We start from the raw sequence: 17,599 nt of genomic DNA, 5'->3' as shown, positions 1-17,599 counted from the left end.
CAAATCCATCGCAGGTTACTTCCTCAGCCAAGGCTTGTACCCATTTACATTTAGGTGAACTACGACAATGCAGATGAAATCTGTTGTCCAAGGAAATAGATGGCATGAGGCACAGACCAAGAATCAAACGATGCAGGTCTACATATTGGTAGAAGACTTTGATGATGTTTAACAGCAATCGCCAACCATATTTATTTAGCTGTAAAAGGGAGAAAAAGACCATTTTTTCACAATATAACCCCTTTAGAGGACATTTCTGGCAATGGGTCAGATCGGGTCCAGTGCCATGTGTTGCTGCAGCCATCCTTTGGCTTCTCCCTTGTTTTCACTCATGATTGCAACAACAGTTCTGAGGCAGGATCTATTGTTTTATTTGTTGATTTTGCACAAGTTTTAAGCTGGATCCATTTTCAGGCACAATGCCACATTACCTGGACAATGGGTCTTAAACCAGGAACCTTCCACACTGGAACCGAGCGCACTTAATTGCTTGACTGAAATGCCTTGGATTATGAATGGTAACCACCCAGTCATACAACAGGTCCAACCTCACCTCTTAAACGTAGTCACCTATCTGATGCAAACAGGTGACAAGTGGCCATCCCCTTGTCCTTTTCTAGTTGATGTGGTTCCTCAGCACTGAAACACCTGCGTGGTGACCCATGCCCACAGGAATACGCCACATTGCCACACGCTGTAGCTGACATTCTCTCACAATGCAAATGATACTTCTCTTGTGAGTCTTAGGATATTCTTTGTTTTGACACAGTAGTTCCCAGGGATTCTCTGTGGAGCCCTTGTACCAACGGCATCCAGTGTTGGCCTTAGGTCACTGGTTAGCACCCAAGTCTCAAAACCGTACAGTAAGACAGGAAGCACCTGGACCTTAGAAACTTGGACTTTCTCCTGCAAAGGTATTGGCATTCTCAAACACCTGTGCCCACGATCCTAATGACACCATGATCTCTTTGTGGTGTCTGTTTGTATTAGGGATGTACCGATCGACAATTTTTCACTTCGGATCCGATCCCGATACCTGAATTTGGATATCTGCCGATACCAATACTTTTCCGATCCAATTTCAGAGCTCTCTTTGCTTTAATATTATTATTATTATTATCATTATTGCTGATTTTATGAGGATTTTCTTAAAAGGGAGACCTGAAAGTTGAGCTACAATTTGCCAGAAGGTGTATCTAAGATGAAAGCCTAAATTTGATGTTTTGGTGAAAGAATTAAGTACTTTTATTTTTTATAGACTTTTATAGCCTTATTTTTATAGACTTAAAGAGAAAAGACAACACTCTCTCCCTGCCTGTCTCTCCCTCTCTGTCTGTCTCTCACTCGCTTTCTCTCTCTTGCTTTCGTTCTCCCTCTTGTCTCTCTCGCTTTCCCTCTCCCTCCATCCCTCGCTTTTTCCCTCTCGCTGGTTTGGTGCTGTGCAAACTTCGAACTTTTGTGAGACACGAAGCCTTTCAACTGCAAAAAAAAAAAAAAAAAAAGTATCATCATTGACGTTCGCACAGGATTTTGATGGAGACTTTTTCCCTTTCAGCAGACAGAATTTCTGTTTAGTTTTTCCTCCTCGGCTGCACGCTGAGCTGCTTTTCATAGCGTTTTACAGCCTCGGGACAGTGAAGCAGCTAACGTTTTAGCACACATTTACAACAACAATTCAGTTAATTTTTCGGAAAATCCGTGCTCAACGAACAGACAATTTGAAGCCGAGAGCTGGGCAGAAAGTTTCAGCTAACTGCAGCTAGAACACTGCAGAAGAGAGCTCTCTCAAACAGCCCGGCTTCAGAAACCTGCCCTCAATCAGCTTTTCAAATATGGCAATAGCATCCATTGATTCTGCAAGATCACAACATAATTTGCTAATTCAGTCAGTAAATCTTTCCTCACCAACAAAGGCACCCAAGCCACTGTTCTTCTTAACTCTACCAAACACCCAGTCCATTCAAGCATTGAACCAAGTTTGGGCCAGAACATATCTGACAAAAGACAGAATTAACTAGAAAAAGTCAGAGACTCCACTCCGCTGCACACTCACAGTACCTGTGTATAGGCCACTACGATACTTGGAAGCTTCTGGGGGATTCCAGAAAAATTCAGGACACCCCAGGAGGCAACCTGGTCTACCAAATCAAATACATGAAAAATCAGCATAGGTTGCAAAGAAGCACTGATACTGCATTCAGTGAGTACTTTTCAAGCTTGGATGTGGTGGATAGTTGACTTAGCAGACTGCTCCAGTCATGGACTGGCAAGTAACTGGAGCTGAGTTTTGTTTAGAATAAGCCTTGTAACCTATTCTTGAAGTAAATGTAAATTTAATAACATAACACATTAATTATCGAACATGCAGGTTACTTTCTAGTTCTTTATTGGCATATTTATGTGTCCAACTCAGAATTCAACATGGTTCACACATTTCTTTTTAAATTTTTATTTAATTTTTGAAAAGGATGTGCAGCTTTGTCAATATTTGTATTGATACATTACTAGCAGTGTATCCGGGCAGTGCCTGGGTGTGAGATTTCATAGACATTTGTGACTGCTTCTCCTCTGACAGTCCGAGTTTGGACTTGATAGGTCCCTGGATTTGATTGTGTATCAGTTTGAGAATAATTTAATAAAATACTGAATTCACATGTTTACGTAGATGATGGGCCCTACTTTTGCATGGTGCAAATACCCCCTGATTAGATTAAGTAGAACTTTATTAATCTACTGGGAAGAGTCCCTCAGGGAAATTGAGGTTCCAGCAGCATTGTACAGTAGAAGACATGGTAAGAAGCACACAGAGAATCAAAAGTGAAAGTAAAAAATAAAGTTTGCAAAAATAAATATAAAAGCAGACATACTGATCAATACTGGTTTATTGGCTACTACTGTTCCTCTCCTTCCCCTCCTCTGTCTTCCTGTTACTCCTCCTCCCCCCGAGTGAGGAGTTGTACAGTCTGATGGCCTGAGGGACAAAGGAGTTTTTCAGTCTGTTGGTCCTGCACTTGGGAAGGAGCAGTCTGTGGCTGAAGAGGCTCCTCTGGTTGCTGATGACGGTGTGCAGAGGGTGACTGGCATCATCCATAATGTCCAGCAGTTTGTCCAGTGTTTTCTTCTCTGATGGTGATTTAAGGAATTAATGCACATAATCATGGTATCCCATGTCTTCTGGACAGCATAAACACATTATGCATAGGTTTAGGTCATTCTATTGTGGATTTAATACAGCAAGTTATTCTTTATAAGGCTGTGTTATTTATTTCTCCCCAAGTGTAATTTACAGGTGTTTAAAATCAATTTTAAAATGTTTGATTCACTGTGCCCCGAACACTATTTCACGGGGCACAGTGAATCAACTTAGAATATAATGAAAAAAAACATGATTATAAAGATTTCTTCAAAATTATTAAATATATGCTGATGCATATACAAACTATAATCCAGCAAACCGGCTATGTAATGTGTGAGTGTCTTATGTAGTGATATAAGTCCTTTAGAAAACTATTATAAATACAGCTGTCATAATTTCTGTTCAAATGTGAAAATGTGAGAACAGTTGTTTATATACACAAATTATAGAAATAATTCATGGAAAAATAAATGTATACGGTTCAACAAGTAATATTTGTCATCCACTTGACACTGGGGCTTAGTAAATCACTTTCTAGACTGATTCACTGTGCCCCGATTCACTGTGCATGTGACACATATGAGCCATGTTATCAAATAGCTGATAGTGTGGAGAAGACATAACACATGCTCATCAGTTGGACGGGGTAGTCTTCTAACTAATAACAATTTTTTTTAGGCCACCTTTCCTCTGTTGTGAGAAATAAATACAAAGACACTGACATCCACAAAATTTACTTTTAATAGAAAAAACTGACTTGCCACTTAGTTTTATCCTTAATGTATCCAAAAACAAAATGCTAATTTATAAAGGAGGATTTCTTTATGCATAAAAATATGGCATAAGTGCTGCAAATATGTGTGTAGTTTTGCAGATATAGCGACTGATTCACTGTGCCTCTTGATTCACTGTGCGCTGAATTCACCCAATTGCCACCAGGGGGCAATCATATCATGCAAAAGTACACATCTTCTACGTATGTTTATAAATTCAATGTTTTTATTAAATTGTTCCCAACTAATGTGCATAATAAAGGTATTCCGGATGGTTAAACAAATGTTATGATGCCCCATTTGTTGGACTGTGATGGAACGATGTGAAAGTTTTTTACAGACAAAATTCATTTGACTGTCTTCTCTGTTTTGCCACGTTTCTGTGTGGTGGCCCTGAGTTTGTCCGGTAAAACACTTATCAGTCACTGGAGTTTGAGTGGTGTTACAACACCTTATAGCTCCACTTAGACTGTCGGCGCTGAGATTCCTATTCGAAAAATTTATCTGGCTTTTGGTGAAAATTTTACGGGCTTCACAGAGAATAAGGACTGTTATTACAGCTTTAAGGACCCCTTTAAGGACGCTCGGTGTGCTGCGCTCAGAGCTGCGACGACGCGGCACAAGCCACTGGACCATTTCTAAACGGATGGCTCTGTGGATACGAGACCATCGTGTGCCCTTTCTCTGGTTATCACAAGAGCTGGACATCAGCCATTTTCCGGCAGATTTCACTTTTAACAAGAGATTTTGTCATGGAAAGCTGCGCGGAGGCTTCGCACATCACGACCGATTCGCTTTGGAAGCGAGACAAAGGAACACCTCCGTTTTGGCGTGTCAGAGGACAAGTTTGGACATGTCCAGCTCTCCACAGTTTCACTGATACTTACTGGACTGGTAAGCAATGAAAGCCGACATAGACATGTCCAAACTTGTCTTTCTGAGATGTGGTCACATCTCAGAAAGAAATAGCTGATATGTATTTATAAGACCCTTATGAATGCAATAAAGTAAATCTGCAAGCCCAAATTTGTAATTCAGTGGAGAAATCTTTGTTTAAAAATGACAACTTTGCAACTAAAAATTGGCCCTCCACGAAAACTGTTTGTACATCCGGGCCAAATTTTAGCTGTAAATTTGTCATTTTTTAAACGAAGATTTCTCCATTGAATGACAGATCTGGGCTTGTAGATTTACTTTACTACATTCAGAAGGATCTTATGTGTAAATATAAGTCATTTTTTGGTCCAAAGATCTGACTACATTTATTTCATTGCAGGTCTACTTTAAAGAAAATCCTTGTTTGTGTCACTCCACAGTAACATACAGACATTAGTCCACTGTGTATACAACCCCTGGCAAAAAAATATAGAATCACCGGCCTCGGAGGATGTTCATTCAGTTGTTTAATTTTGTAGAAAAAAAGCAGATCACAGACATGACACAAAACTAAAGTCATTTCAAATGGCAACTTTCTGGCTTTAAGAAACACTATAAGAAATCAGGGAAAAAAATTGTGGCAGTCAGTAACGGTTACTTTTTTAGACCAAGCAGAGGGAAAAAAATATGGAATCACTCAATTCTGAGGAAAAAATTATGGAATCAGGAAAAACAAAAGAAGACTCCAACACATCACTAGTATTTTGTTGCACCACTTCTGGCTTTTATAACAGCTTGCAGTCTCTGAGGCATGAACTTAATGAGTGACAAACAGTACTCTTCATCAATCTGGCTCCAACTTTCTCTGATTGCTGTTGCCAGATCACTTTTGCAGGTTGGAGCCTTGTCATGGACCATTTTCTTCAACTTCCACCAAAGATTTTCAATTGGATTAAGATCCGGACTATTTGCAGGTCATGACATTGACCCTATGTGTCTTTTTACAAGGAATGTTTTCACAGTTTTTGCTCTATGGCAAGATGCATTATCATCTTGAAAAATGATTTCATCATCCCCAAACATCCTTTCAATTGATGGGATAAGAAAAGAGTCCAAAATATCAACGTAAACTTGTGCATTTATTGATGATGTAATGACAGCCATCTCCCCAGTGCCTTTACCTGACATGCAGCCCCATATCATCAATGACTGTGGAAATTTACATGTTCTCTTCAGGCAGTCATCTTTAGAAATCTCATTGGAATGGCACCAAACAAAGGTTCCAGCATCATCACCTTGCCCAATGCAGATTTGAGATTCATCACTGAATATGACTTTCATCCAGTCATCCACAGTCCACGATTGCTTTTCCTTAGCTCACTGTAACCTTGTTTTTTTCTAAGTGTTAATGATGGCTTTCGTTTAGCTTTTCTGTATGTAAATCCCATTTCCTTTAGGCAGTTTCTTACAGTTCGGTCACAGACGTTGACTCCAGTTTCCTCCCATTCGTTCCTTATTTGTTTTGTTGTGCATTTTCGATTTTTGAGACATATTGCTTTACGTTTTCTGTCTTGACGCTTTGATGTCTTCCTTGGTCTACCAGTATGTTTGCCTTTAACAACCTTCCCATGTTGTTTGTATTTGGTCCAGAGTTTAGACACAGCTGACTGTGAACAACCAACATCTTTTGCAACATTGCGTGATGATTTACCCTCTTTTAAGAGTTTGATAATCCTCTCCTTTGTTTCAACTGACATCTCTCGTGTTGGAGCCATGATTCATGTCAGTCCACTTGGTGCAACAGCTCTCCAAGGTGTGATCACTCCTTTTTAGATGCAGACTAACGAGCAGATCTGATTTGATGCAGGCGTTAGTTTTGGAGATGAAAATTTACAGGGTCATTCCATAATTTATTCCTCAGAATTGAGTGAGTCCATATTTTTTTCCCTCTGCTTGGTCTAAAAAAGTAACCGTTACTGACTGCCACAATTATTTTTCCTGATTTCTTATAGTGTTTCTTAAAGCCAGAAAGTTGACATTTGAAATGACTTTAGTTTTGTGTCATGTTTGTGATCTGCTTTTTTTCTACAAAATTAACTGAATGAACATCCTCCGAGGCCCGTGATTCCATAATTTTTACCAGGGGTTGTAGATTCTCCCAGCACAGTCTGTTATGGCTGACCAAGGAGTAATTGGACCGAAAATGCAGAGAGCAGTGACAGGTTACATAGGAAGTGACAAGATTTATTTCACAGTGAGCCAAATGAATGTACAAAGGAACAGATAAATGTGCTTGAAGGATGATTCCCAGAAGGAGGTGCTGAGGAACCATGGCACTGAAAGACTAGGACACTCGTGGAATACAGCCAGCTGCAGATTGCAAGGACCCAGAGGACCAAAGAGTTCAAAATGACACAAGGAGCCTAAGACCAAAACATTACCACTCGATGTGATGGAAGATTCTGGTGATGAAGGTCTGCCCTACTCAGTCTTAAGTAGTGACCCAGCAAATGAGCCCCAGTTGTGTCACTTCAGCAGCTGGCTAATATTAGGCACTCCAGGGAGAAAAGGAACACAATGGACCAAACTGCAGCCCAGACCACAACAGTGTCCTCTGGAGAACCCACAGGCGATCCACCAGGCTTGTACAGGTGAGCCCGATGGAAGTCCCAGACAAAAGCAGGGTTCAAAATGAGGGACTGGGAGACCTAGGTACACTCCTCAGTCTCATAACCCTCCCAGTCTGCCAGATTACTGCAGCCCCCATTGCCATTGATGGACATCAAGAAGGCACCGGACAGTAAAGGCTGGATGTCCATCCACCAGCTGGGCGGGAGGCGGGACATAGGCTGGAGCGCACAAAGAGCTTGACGAAACAGGACGTAAATAATACAGATGTAAAATAGGGTGGATGCAGAGTGTTCTAGGCAGGCGTAGCTTCACAGCAACAGGGTTCACAATCCAATCCAAAACAAATGGACCCAAGAAGTGGGGAGCTAGCTTGCTTTGCTCTGCCTTCAGTGGATTATCCTTCAATGACAGCCAACCCTCCTGCCGAGACAATGTTCAGGGGCCAGGGTATGATGTTGGTCTGTGTTGTGTGGGCCGCTGAAGAGGAGGTACTGCTGGCCCACCACCACCAGAGGGTGCCCTGTCTGGAGTGCAGGCTCCAGGCACCAGAGGGCGCTGCCGCCTCACAGGAGCAACCGGGGTGACAGCTGTCACTTATCGCCTACGACAGCTGTCACCAATCATCTGATCAGCAGTGGTATATCAGCAAGACGACATCTCCACCTCTTTGCCGAGATATCGCTCTACCGAGGAGGTAACGTACTCAGCCGACTTTGTTGTCTTCCTGACAGGAATACCTGTTGCTTTGTGTGTTGGATAGCAGATATTTTGTTTCCTTTTTTCCGACGAGAGGTGGAGGTGGTTCTCCACCATACGTGTTGCTGGGTGCAGACGCACCCACATCTAACTGTTTTTGTTCCTCGCCAGCAGTACCAGATCCGACAAGCGGAGGCAGTGGCCACCTGGGAGTTCGGGACTTGGCGGCTCCAGTATTCCCGGGGTTCGGTGGCGGAGGAAATCGTGTGGTTCCGGTTCTGCTTTGGACAGACGTCTCTTATCTTCGAGCCTGCCCACGCGACACATTTTTGTGAATTGACTTCATTGACTATTATTGTAATCTGCTGTGTTTGTTGTGCTTATTCACAACAGTAAAGTGTTGTTATTTGACTTCCTCCATTGTCCGTTCATTTGCGCCCCCTGTTGTGAGTCCGTGTTCCTACACTTTCCCAACAGGTCTGTATAGAATCATGCGTGATCCCTGGAAGTCAGCAACGAGCAGTACTCCACACTGCGGCATCAACAAAAAGGTGCCAGGACTGATGGGACAGCCAATTCCTCCTCCTGGGCTGTGAACAGTAGTTGCTGGTAGCCTAGCAAACACTCAAAGGGGGTAAGGCCAGTTGCTGCACTCACCTGGGAATCGGGAGCATATTCTATTCAGAACAGATGGTCACTCCAGAAGGCCAGATGATTGGCCATGATGCACAACAGAGTGGACTTCTGCCTGTCCATTAGACTGTGGATGGAACTCATTAATAAGCTGACCATGGCCCCCAGAGCATTACAAAAAGCCTTCCAAACCTGAGATGTAAATTGGGGCCCTCGGTCAGACACTATATCCAGTGGAATGCCATGCATACAGAAAACATGGTGGACCAGGAGGTTTGTGTTCTCCAGGGCCCTACAGGGGGACAAAGTGTGCTGCCTTACAGAAACAGTTGGTCACCATCATAATAGTGTTGTGGCCATTAAACACAGGGAGTCCAGTTACAAAGTCTACACAAACATGACCAGGGACGATGAGGCATGGCAAGAGAACAGAGGAAGCCCCTTGAAGGCTGATGCAAGGCTTTCTTCCTGGTGCGAAACGGAGCAGGCCAGGACATATGCCCTGCAGTCTGCAGCCAGTGAAGGCCACCAGAAATGCTTGCGGGCTGTGGCAGTGGTCTGATGAATACATGGTTGACAAGAAAGGCATGACAGAACTGAAGAACTGGGGAAACAACAGACGGGGAACAAATAACCAGCCTGGTGGACCCTCACCTGGGTCAGGACAAGTCTTCTGCGCCTTCTTGATTTGATTGTCATTGTCCCAGGTGAGATGTCACAAAACGACAGAAGGAGGGAGAATGGTATCAGAGCAAGTTTTTTCATTTATCCACAGTGAACGGTCTGTATAAGGAGTTTGGCTTTGTGTTTTTGGACCCAGGCCAGGAGGTGATGGTGAAGTTGAACATTGTTAAGAACAGAGCCCACCTGCTTTGGCATGGATTTAAGCATTTAGTTTTTCTCAATCAAGTAGGCCAGGTTTTTATGGTCAATCAAGATTATGAATGGGACAGAGCTGCCCTCCACCCAGTGCCACCACTTCTCCAGCGCTTCCTTCACAGCAGACAGTTCTCTATTGCCTACATCGTAATTGGCCTCAATGGGAGACAGACGTCAGGAAAAGAACACAAAAGGTTGGTGCCTGTTATTGGCAGCAAACTAGGAGGGGACGGCCCCTATACCACTGTCAGAGGCATTGACCTCCACAATAAACTGGTGACTCGTGTCAGGTTGAAGCAGAATAGGAGCTGAAGTGAATAACTGCTTGAGTCTGACAAATGCTTGATCAGCTGCTGGAGACCAAGAAAAACATGCCTTAGTGGATGTGAGTGCATAGGCTTGTTGGCAGGTGGTGCCACCTCAACTGGGAGTGCCCCTCCAGTGGAGTGAGAACATACCCCTACCGGCGGTGATGGTGGTGAAGAAGGAAGATGAGAGGTGATGGCAGTCTTGTGCTTGTCCCTCTGATCTTTTTCTCGCTGCTGCTCCCTCAGCTGGTCATCCAATCTGATACAAAGCATAATCAGCACATCCAAAGAGCCCCGGTTCATCCCTTGGCACCAACTGATCCTTAAGGTTATCAGCCAGCCTGTTGGTAAATGCACCCTGCAATGCCAGTATCCCAGCCAGCCTCTGCAGCCAGGATACAAAACTCCACAAAGTACTCTGCAACACTACAGGTTCCCTGGCAGATTTGAAACAAATGTTTCAAGGTCACATGTCCTCGCATAGGATGATCAAAAACCTTGCTAAATTTAGTGACTTAAGGCCCTGTCACACCTTGACCATTTAGCCAGCGTATACCGACAGCCCCGTTTCAACCCAGTGGTTCTGGTTGGTACTGCACCATGTGGTGCGTGTCAGAAACAGAGTAATAACACATTATTTTATTTTTTTTATTTTAATTTTTTATCTTGGTGGACCATTTTCATTGTGTACAGAATACTAATGAGTGGACAGGTTGTGGGAAACACTGCTGTGAATGAATGGAGTGCTGTGTCTATTTTAACTTTTAAAGCGCTGGCTGCGTTCTGATCAGCGGAGCTCAAAGCACCGAGCGGCAGCTTTCAGCTCCGCTGATCAGACCTGATCAGGTCATCACAGACCTGAATAATGAAATGCTGTGATGATTTAAACTTTTAAAGCGCCAATCGACTGCGATCAGGTGTGATCTGAATGAAGTGCTGTGTGATGTGTCAGTGATCCCCGACAGCCACGGCGCTTTAAATGTTTAAACAGCGCATTAATCAGGCGTGATCACCCAGATCGATTGATCAGGTCATCTGATAATCACACCACAGTGATGGCGCTATAAAAGTTTAAATCATTACAGCACTTCTGTGTGATCAGTGCACAGCACCGGTTGAGAAACGCACCTGCAGCAGGAAAAACCACTGTGGGACTTGCTTTACAACACTACGTTTCCAGCCACGAATGAAAGGATTTTCCGAGGTCATTTTAAAAAAACAGGAGCTTTATGCGGATTCATGTTTGTCTGTGATGGTGAATTGGACTGAAGTGAACAGGTTAGGATACTCCATGTGTGAATGAAACAGTCGTTCTGCATACGGACCGCAGCTTTCAGCCCATCAGTGGCCAGCATTAATGGACAGATTTAGGCTTATGAGTAAATTCCAAGAAATGTCTGCCAACAATCATATAACTTACCTACAAATTATGTCCCGCATATGTGGGACGTGTGAGTCACACGCTGGCATTCGTTGAAAATTTTCAGAATGCTCAAAATGTTTTGAGGAGGTCAGCTTTAATACAGTTGGCATATGCTGGCTAAGTCGCCACACTGTGACAGGGCCTTAAAGCATCATAATTATTCAACAGGGGGACTGACTCTCCCACAGAGCAGACACTCAGATCAGCCCCTTGCCTCTTAGGAGATTTAAAACGGTTTCTATTTTATCTCTGTCTGTGACCAGTGATGCCGGTACTTAGTATGCGTTAGGATGCGTTACTTAGTAACGCATTACTCTAACCACTTTTTTTAGTAACGAGTTGGTCCGCAGTGTTGCCACAGTTACTTTGAAAAAGTAATCCAATTACTGAGTACTGATTACTCCTTGAAAAAGTAACTTAGTTACTTTACTGATTACTCAATTGTAAAAGTAAGTTAGATTACTAGTTACTTTTTTAGTTACTTTTCCCAGCTGCCGACAACAACCCTCTGCCACCTCAACATGACAATGATACCTGTTTTGCCAAAACTCACTTTATAGTCACCCTTTCTTGACTTCAATGAAAATAAATACTTGTTTTATGAAAAGTAAAATAAAGACCTCTCTCTTGACCTCATATTTAACTGTTGACAGCACTGTAACAGTAAAACTTGCAATTTCGAACCTACATTGTTTATAAATGTAACTATTAAATTCTAACATTTTTCTAACATTTAAATTCTCTCTAAACATTTTACTTGTCGAAATTATTATTATTTTAAGCAATATTAGTAGTTGTAAAAAAACGGCTTAAAAACTGGACCTTTAATCTAGGGGTGTTGTGAGGGGGGCACATCCTTGCCCCACGCCCCCATTCCATCTGGATTCGCCCCTGCTTTGGCGTTTGCGCACAAAGAATGGATAACATTTATTTATGCAGAAAACATGACCAAATTTACAGGTAAGAAAGTTTTATTGCATTTTCACACCATGTGGTCCTCAGAAAGAGAGTTTAGGTGCATTTGAGTGGAAAATAGTGTTAGTTGTTGACACGTCGCGGAGGATCAGCTGTTTTTAACGACCAGATACGGAGCGAACTGAACTGGTAGCCTGTTGAGTGGTGTAGGACATGGTTGGGATGAAGGTAAAAGAGCACTACTACTAAGTTGTTCAGATAACATTGTCTATTGGTTGTATAACCTAGCTACTTGAATGGCAAGGTGTTGGTTATTTTCACGGAGTGTCTGAATCAATTATAGTGCAGTGGATAACTGAAAAAAATGCTTCAAATGGTGATGCAAGCACCAAATTTGGCACACGTACTCCTTAGACACTCTTTTAAAAATGCCGAGTGGCCACATGAACTTTCAACAGGCAGCCATGCAGGGGTCAAAATTAAAAGATGGTCCAATCATATTGAAAGGTATTCCATATTATTTGTCTGATCATAAAGATTCCAAAAAGCTATAGTTTGGACTATCTGTGAATGAATGTTCTGGAGTTATGGGGTAAAAACAGCAAGAATAGTGACAAAGGTCAATTTCAATTTGTACAGGGGTCAAAGGTTAAAGTTGCTCCACGTTTGGTAAAAAGTGATGTGACTTATTAGTTGAGTGAATATGGTTTTAAAAAGGAATAGTTTGCATCATGTATCATGCTTAGTTATCATGTTACAGGGTAGCATGTCACAGAATCCAATGGATGCTGACATTGTTTAACCTTTACTTTGCAAACCAAGCACTCAACACAGTCAAAACTATTCCATTTATTAATCCCATTATCTTAACCAATAATTTGCACCACGTTTTACCAAAATTGGAGCAACATTAACGTTTGACCCCTGTATAAACTGGAATTGGCCTTTCTCAGTGTTTTTGCTGTTTTTACCCCATAGCTCCATAACATTCATTCACAGATAGTCCAAACTATAGCTTTTTGGGAATCTTTATGATCAAACAAATAATATTGAATACCTTTCAATATAATTGGAGCATGACCCCTGTGTAATTCTTCAATTGACCCCTACTTGGCCACCTATTGAAAGATCATGTGGCCACGCTGCATTTTTAAAAGAGTAATGTCTAAGGAGTACAGTATGTGTGCCAAATTTGGTGCTTGCATCACCATTTGAAGCATTTTCTCAGTTAATATTCACTTATCTGCTGCACTAATTAATCATGATTACTGAGAAGATTCCCTTATGCCGAGAGGGCCTCCCAAAGCTGGTCTGCTCTTGTTGAGTCCATGGCTGGCCAGAATCTTCTGTTATGGTTGACCAAGGAACTGACAGATTGGACCCAAAATGCAGAGAGCAATGACAGATTACATAGGAAGCGACAAGATTTATTTGCACAGTGAACCAGATGAATGTACAAGGGAACAGATATGTGTATGAAGGATGATGCCCAGAAGGAGGCGCTGAGGAACCACAGCACTGGAGGACTAGGACACGAGGGGGTGGAATACAGCCAGCTGCCGACTGCAAGGAACCAGAGGACCAAAATAAGGCAGTGAAATGGTGGAGACACAAAAATCTACAAAAGTAGTGATAATGATAATATCCTGCAGGTAGTATCCAGAGGAGAGGAAAAAATTCAGTCTGCAAGACATCCACAAGGTTTTGAGAGGAACAAACAAAAGACCACTTATTATCCCTAATTCAACAAAAATGGTTAAACCAGGAGGTATAGTAATTAACAGAAAACACAAAGAGTTCAAAATGACACAAGGAGATCAACATTTCTCAAGAAAGCATGGAGCATAAGACCAAAACATTACCACTCAATGTGATGGAAGATTCTGGTGACAAAGGTCTGCCCTACTCAGTCTTAAGTAGAGACTCAGCAAACGAGCCCCAGGTGTGTCTCTTCAGCCGTTGGGTGACATCAGGCACTCCAGGCAGGAAACAGGGAAAACTGGAAAGGAACACAGTGGACCGAACTGCAGCCCAGACCACAACACAGGCACAGAATCCAATAACGTCTTCAGAGTTCTCTGGGTGCCTTGGTGGCTTCCCTCACGAGTCTCCTTCTTGCACACTCTCTGAGAACTCGCTACTCTAGAAAGATTTACCATACAGTGCCATGCTATTTGTATTTCTTAATGATTGATATTCATGGACTTGGAAATGTTCTTGAATGTATTTCCTGACTTATCTCAAAGAAAACTGGTTATAAAAGTGATGGATTACGTGAAATTTATTGATTGTTTCTGAAAATAGAGGGTCCACATACAAATAGGTGAAACTGCTAAATGAGTTATTTTATGTTAAACCTTTAGAATTAAAGCCAAAAGCCTGCATGACAAGCATATGTTGGTTGCTTGGTGGTGTAGAGCTACAATTACAAGGGCGCTGTCCAAACAGTTATGGACCTGACTGTCACTTGATTTGTAAAGCACTCTCAAAAACTGCTGTAAGACACTTCACAATAAAGTAAAAGTCAACAAAAGACATGCATTATAGAATAAATAAATGTGGAACTTAAATTTAAAATCATTGAAATTCTTAAAAGGAGAAAGCACTCAGAGTCCCTCATTTTCTAGGACATTTATCCACCTGCTCACCAAATGTCATCAACAGCCTCTCATGACTTTGAGTTTGTAAGTCCCTTGGGCTGCTGCCTTGTTTGCACTTGGGGTCGTCACAGGAAATCCAAGGTGGATCTGCATGTTGAATTGGCACAAATTTTACGCTGGATGTCCTTCCTGACACAACTCCACATAACATGGAGAAATGTGTCAGGGGTGGGGTTTGAACCGGGAACCTTCCGCACTGAAACCAAGCGCACTGACCACTTAAATGTTGCTATTTGCCAAATTCTTCTCTTTTCAGTTCGAGAACATATTCCGGTTCACCTCTAAAATTGAATCATTTGTTTCCTGGAACACTATCTCTTCACCATATTTCATTGAAATGCATTCTTTTTTTTTCTTAGTTATCCTGCTAACAGTAAACCAAACAGACAAAATCAGGAGAAAACATCAACTCGTTGGCAGATGTGATCATAAATAGGTATAAAAAATTCTATGTATTTAGAATCCTTTCTTTTTAATTCTTGAAATTCATCTTGATCACAATGTAGAGTATTATTTTCACAATGAAAAGGAAGAGATGCTTTTGGCTGCTTGGGTTCACCAATGTTGTGGCATTTTCTCAGTGGCCAGGAAGATGGACTCTTGGTCAGTTCCTGGGATGGTGGACTTGGAGATGACTGAAAAAGCCCAGGCTTGATTCATACGGTGTATGGCAGATGCTGTGAGAAGCTTCTGCCACTCAGGATCTTGCCCATTCTCTCTTTGCTGATGTCGTAGACTTGTGGTTGTGCAGTGCAGTACAGAAAATCTGCATTCAGCTTCGAGATGTCTGTGGGTTTGTTTAACATGGGAATGTTGTTTGATGTTGATGAGCACATGACTCTTGACAGTTCCTCATCGTGGTCCGTTGGCTGGGAAATCCCAGACAAACAGGGTTCTAGGACCTGCTGCAACCTTTATCCACCTTTACAGCTGTTGGGTCACAAGCACCCCCTTCACCTGATCTGCCATTGAGGCCTTCTTGTTTTGTCAGAGCACCTTTAGTCATCTTGTGTTCATAGTCCCCACTGTATTTTGCCCCAAAAGGCAATCCCCTACTTAATCCGTGACCCAAGCGTCACAATGCTTACATATGAGGGCTTGGATTTTGACACCTCGGAGTCACCACAGCACATTTGTATTTGGCACAACTTTTACACAAGATGCCCTTCTTGCCCCAACTCTAGTTCATCACAGAGGAACCTGCTCACAGCCTTTCCCATTCTCCCAGCCAAGTACTAATCAGGATTTACTCTGCTTCACTTCTGATTGCTGATGGGATCAGGTGTGCCTAGTGTTACATGGCTGTAAGATGAAAGAGCTGAGTGGTTAACAACGATTTGCTGTTCTAAAACTAAATATGGAATTTGTCCAGGGGTACAAGGCTGTTATGTTCCTTTTACTAAGTAGTGACTTCTGGCCACTCTACCATACAGGCCTGATTGGTGGATTGCTGCAGAGATGGTTGTCCTTCTGGAAGGTTCTCCTCTCTCCACAAAGGAATGCTGGAGCTCTGAGACAGTGACCATCACGTTCCGGGTCACCTCCCCGACTAAGGCCCTTCTCGTTTGACCACTCAGTTTAGACGGGCAGCAAGCTCTAGAAAGAGTCCTGGTGGATCTGAACTTCTTCCATTTATGGATGATGGAGGCCATTGTGCTCATTGGGACCTTCAAAGAAATGTTTCTGTATCCTTCACCAGATTTGTGCCTCAAGATAATCCTGTCTTAGAGGTCTACAGACAATTCCTTTGACTTCATGCTTGGTTTGTACTCTGACATGCACTGTCAACTGTGGGGCTTTATATGTAGACAAGTGTGTGCCTTTCCAAATCATGTCCAATCAACTGAATTTACTCCACGTTGACTCCACTTAACCCGTAGAAACATCTCAAGGATGATCCGTGGAAACAGGATGCACCTGAGCTCAATTTTGAGCTTCGTGGCAAAGGCTGTGAATACTTACGTACATGTTATTCCTTAGTTTTTCATTACCTCCACCAACAAAGTTGGATGTTTTCACCTCTGTTTGTTTGTTTGTTTGTGTCTGTTTGTGAACAGCCTGGAGCCCACAATTTTTCATATATCTTTAAGAATTTTTTTAAATTGAAGATTCATATCATAATAGGCAAGAACCAATTGAATTTTCAAGGTCATAGATCAAAGGTCAAAGTCAGAAAAAGATCTTGGAAAATTATGAAAAACCTTATCTTTACCTTTGAATAAATTTTCAAAAATTCATAACTCTGTCAAAAAAGATAAAATTTCTTTCATAATTCTTATGTAGGATGGTATCCTTTATCGACGTAAAAAGCTTTATCTGATCCAGATTACAGATTTTGTGGCCTTCTAAATTTAATTTTGAAAACCCCATTTAATGAATATTTACATTATATCTTAATCAAACGTGCCACAACCACTCTGATATTTGAAAGTGAGGTGAAGACACTCACTATTGCAGATTGTGGACATTTGAATTTAATATTGAAAAACCCATTTTGTGTACATTTTGCATTATGTCTCAACTAAAAGTGCCTCAGTCACTCTCATTTTTCTGTTATGGATTTACCTACACCACCAAAATTGAGTGGAGGTTCCAATTTTATGCCTGTCAATTATCAGTCGGAAACCAAGTGCCAAAAAGCAATGACAAATTGTGCATAGCAGAGATAA

Source organism: Thalassophryne amazonica, chromosome 5, assembly GCF_902500255.1.
Source record: "Thalassophryne amazonica chromosome 5, fThaAma1.1, whole genome shotgun sequence".
NCBI lineage: Eukaryota > Metazoa > Chordata > Actinopteri > Batrachoidiformes > Batrachoididae > Thalassophryne > Thalassophryne amazonica.
The sequence above is the reverse complement of the archived record's forward strand: the minus strand, read 5'-3'. Positions refer to the sequence as shown.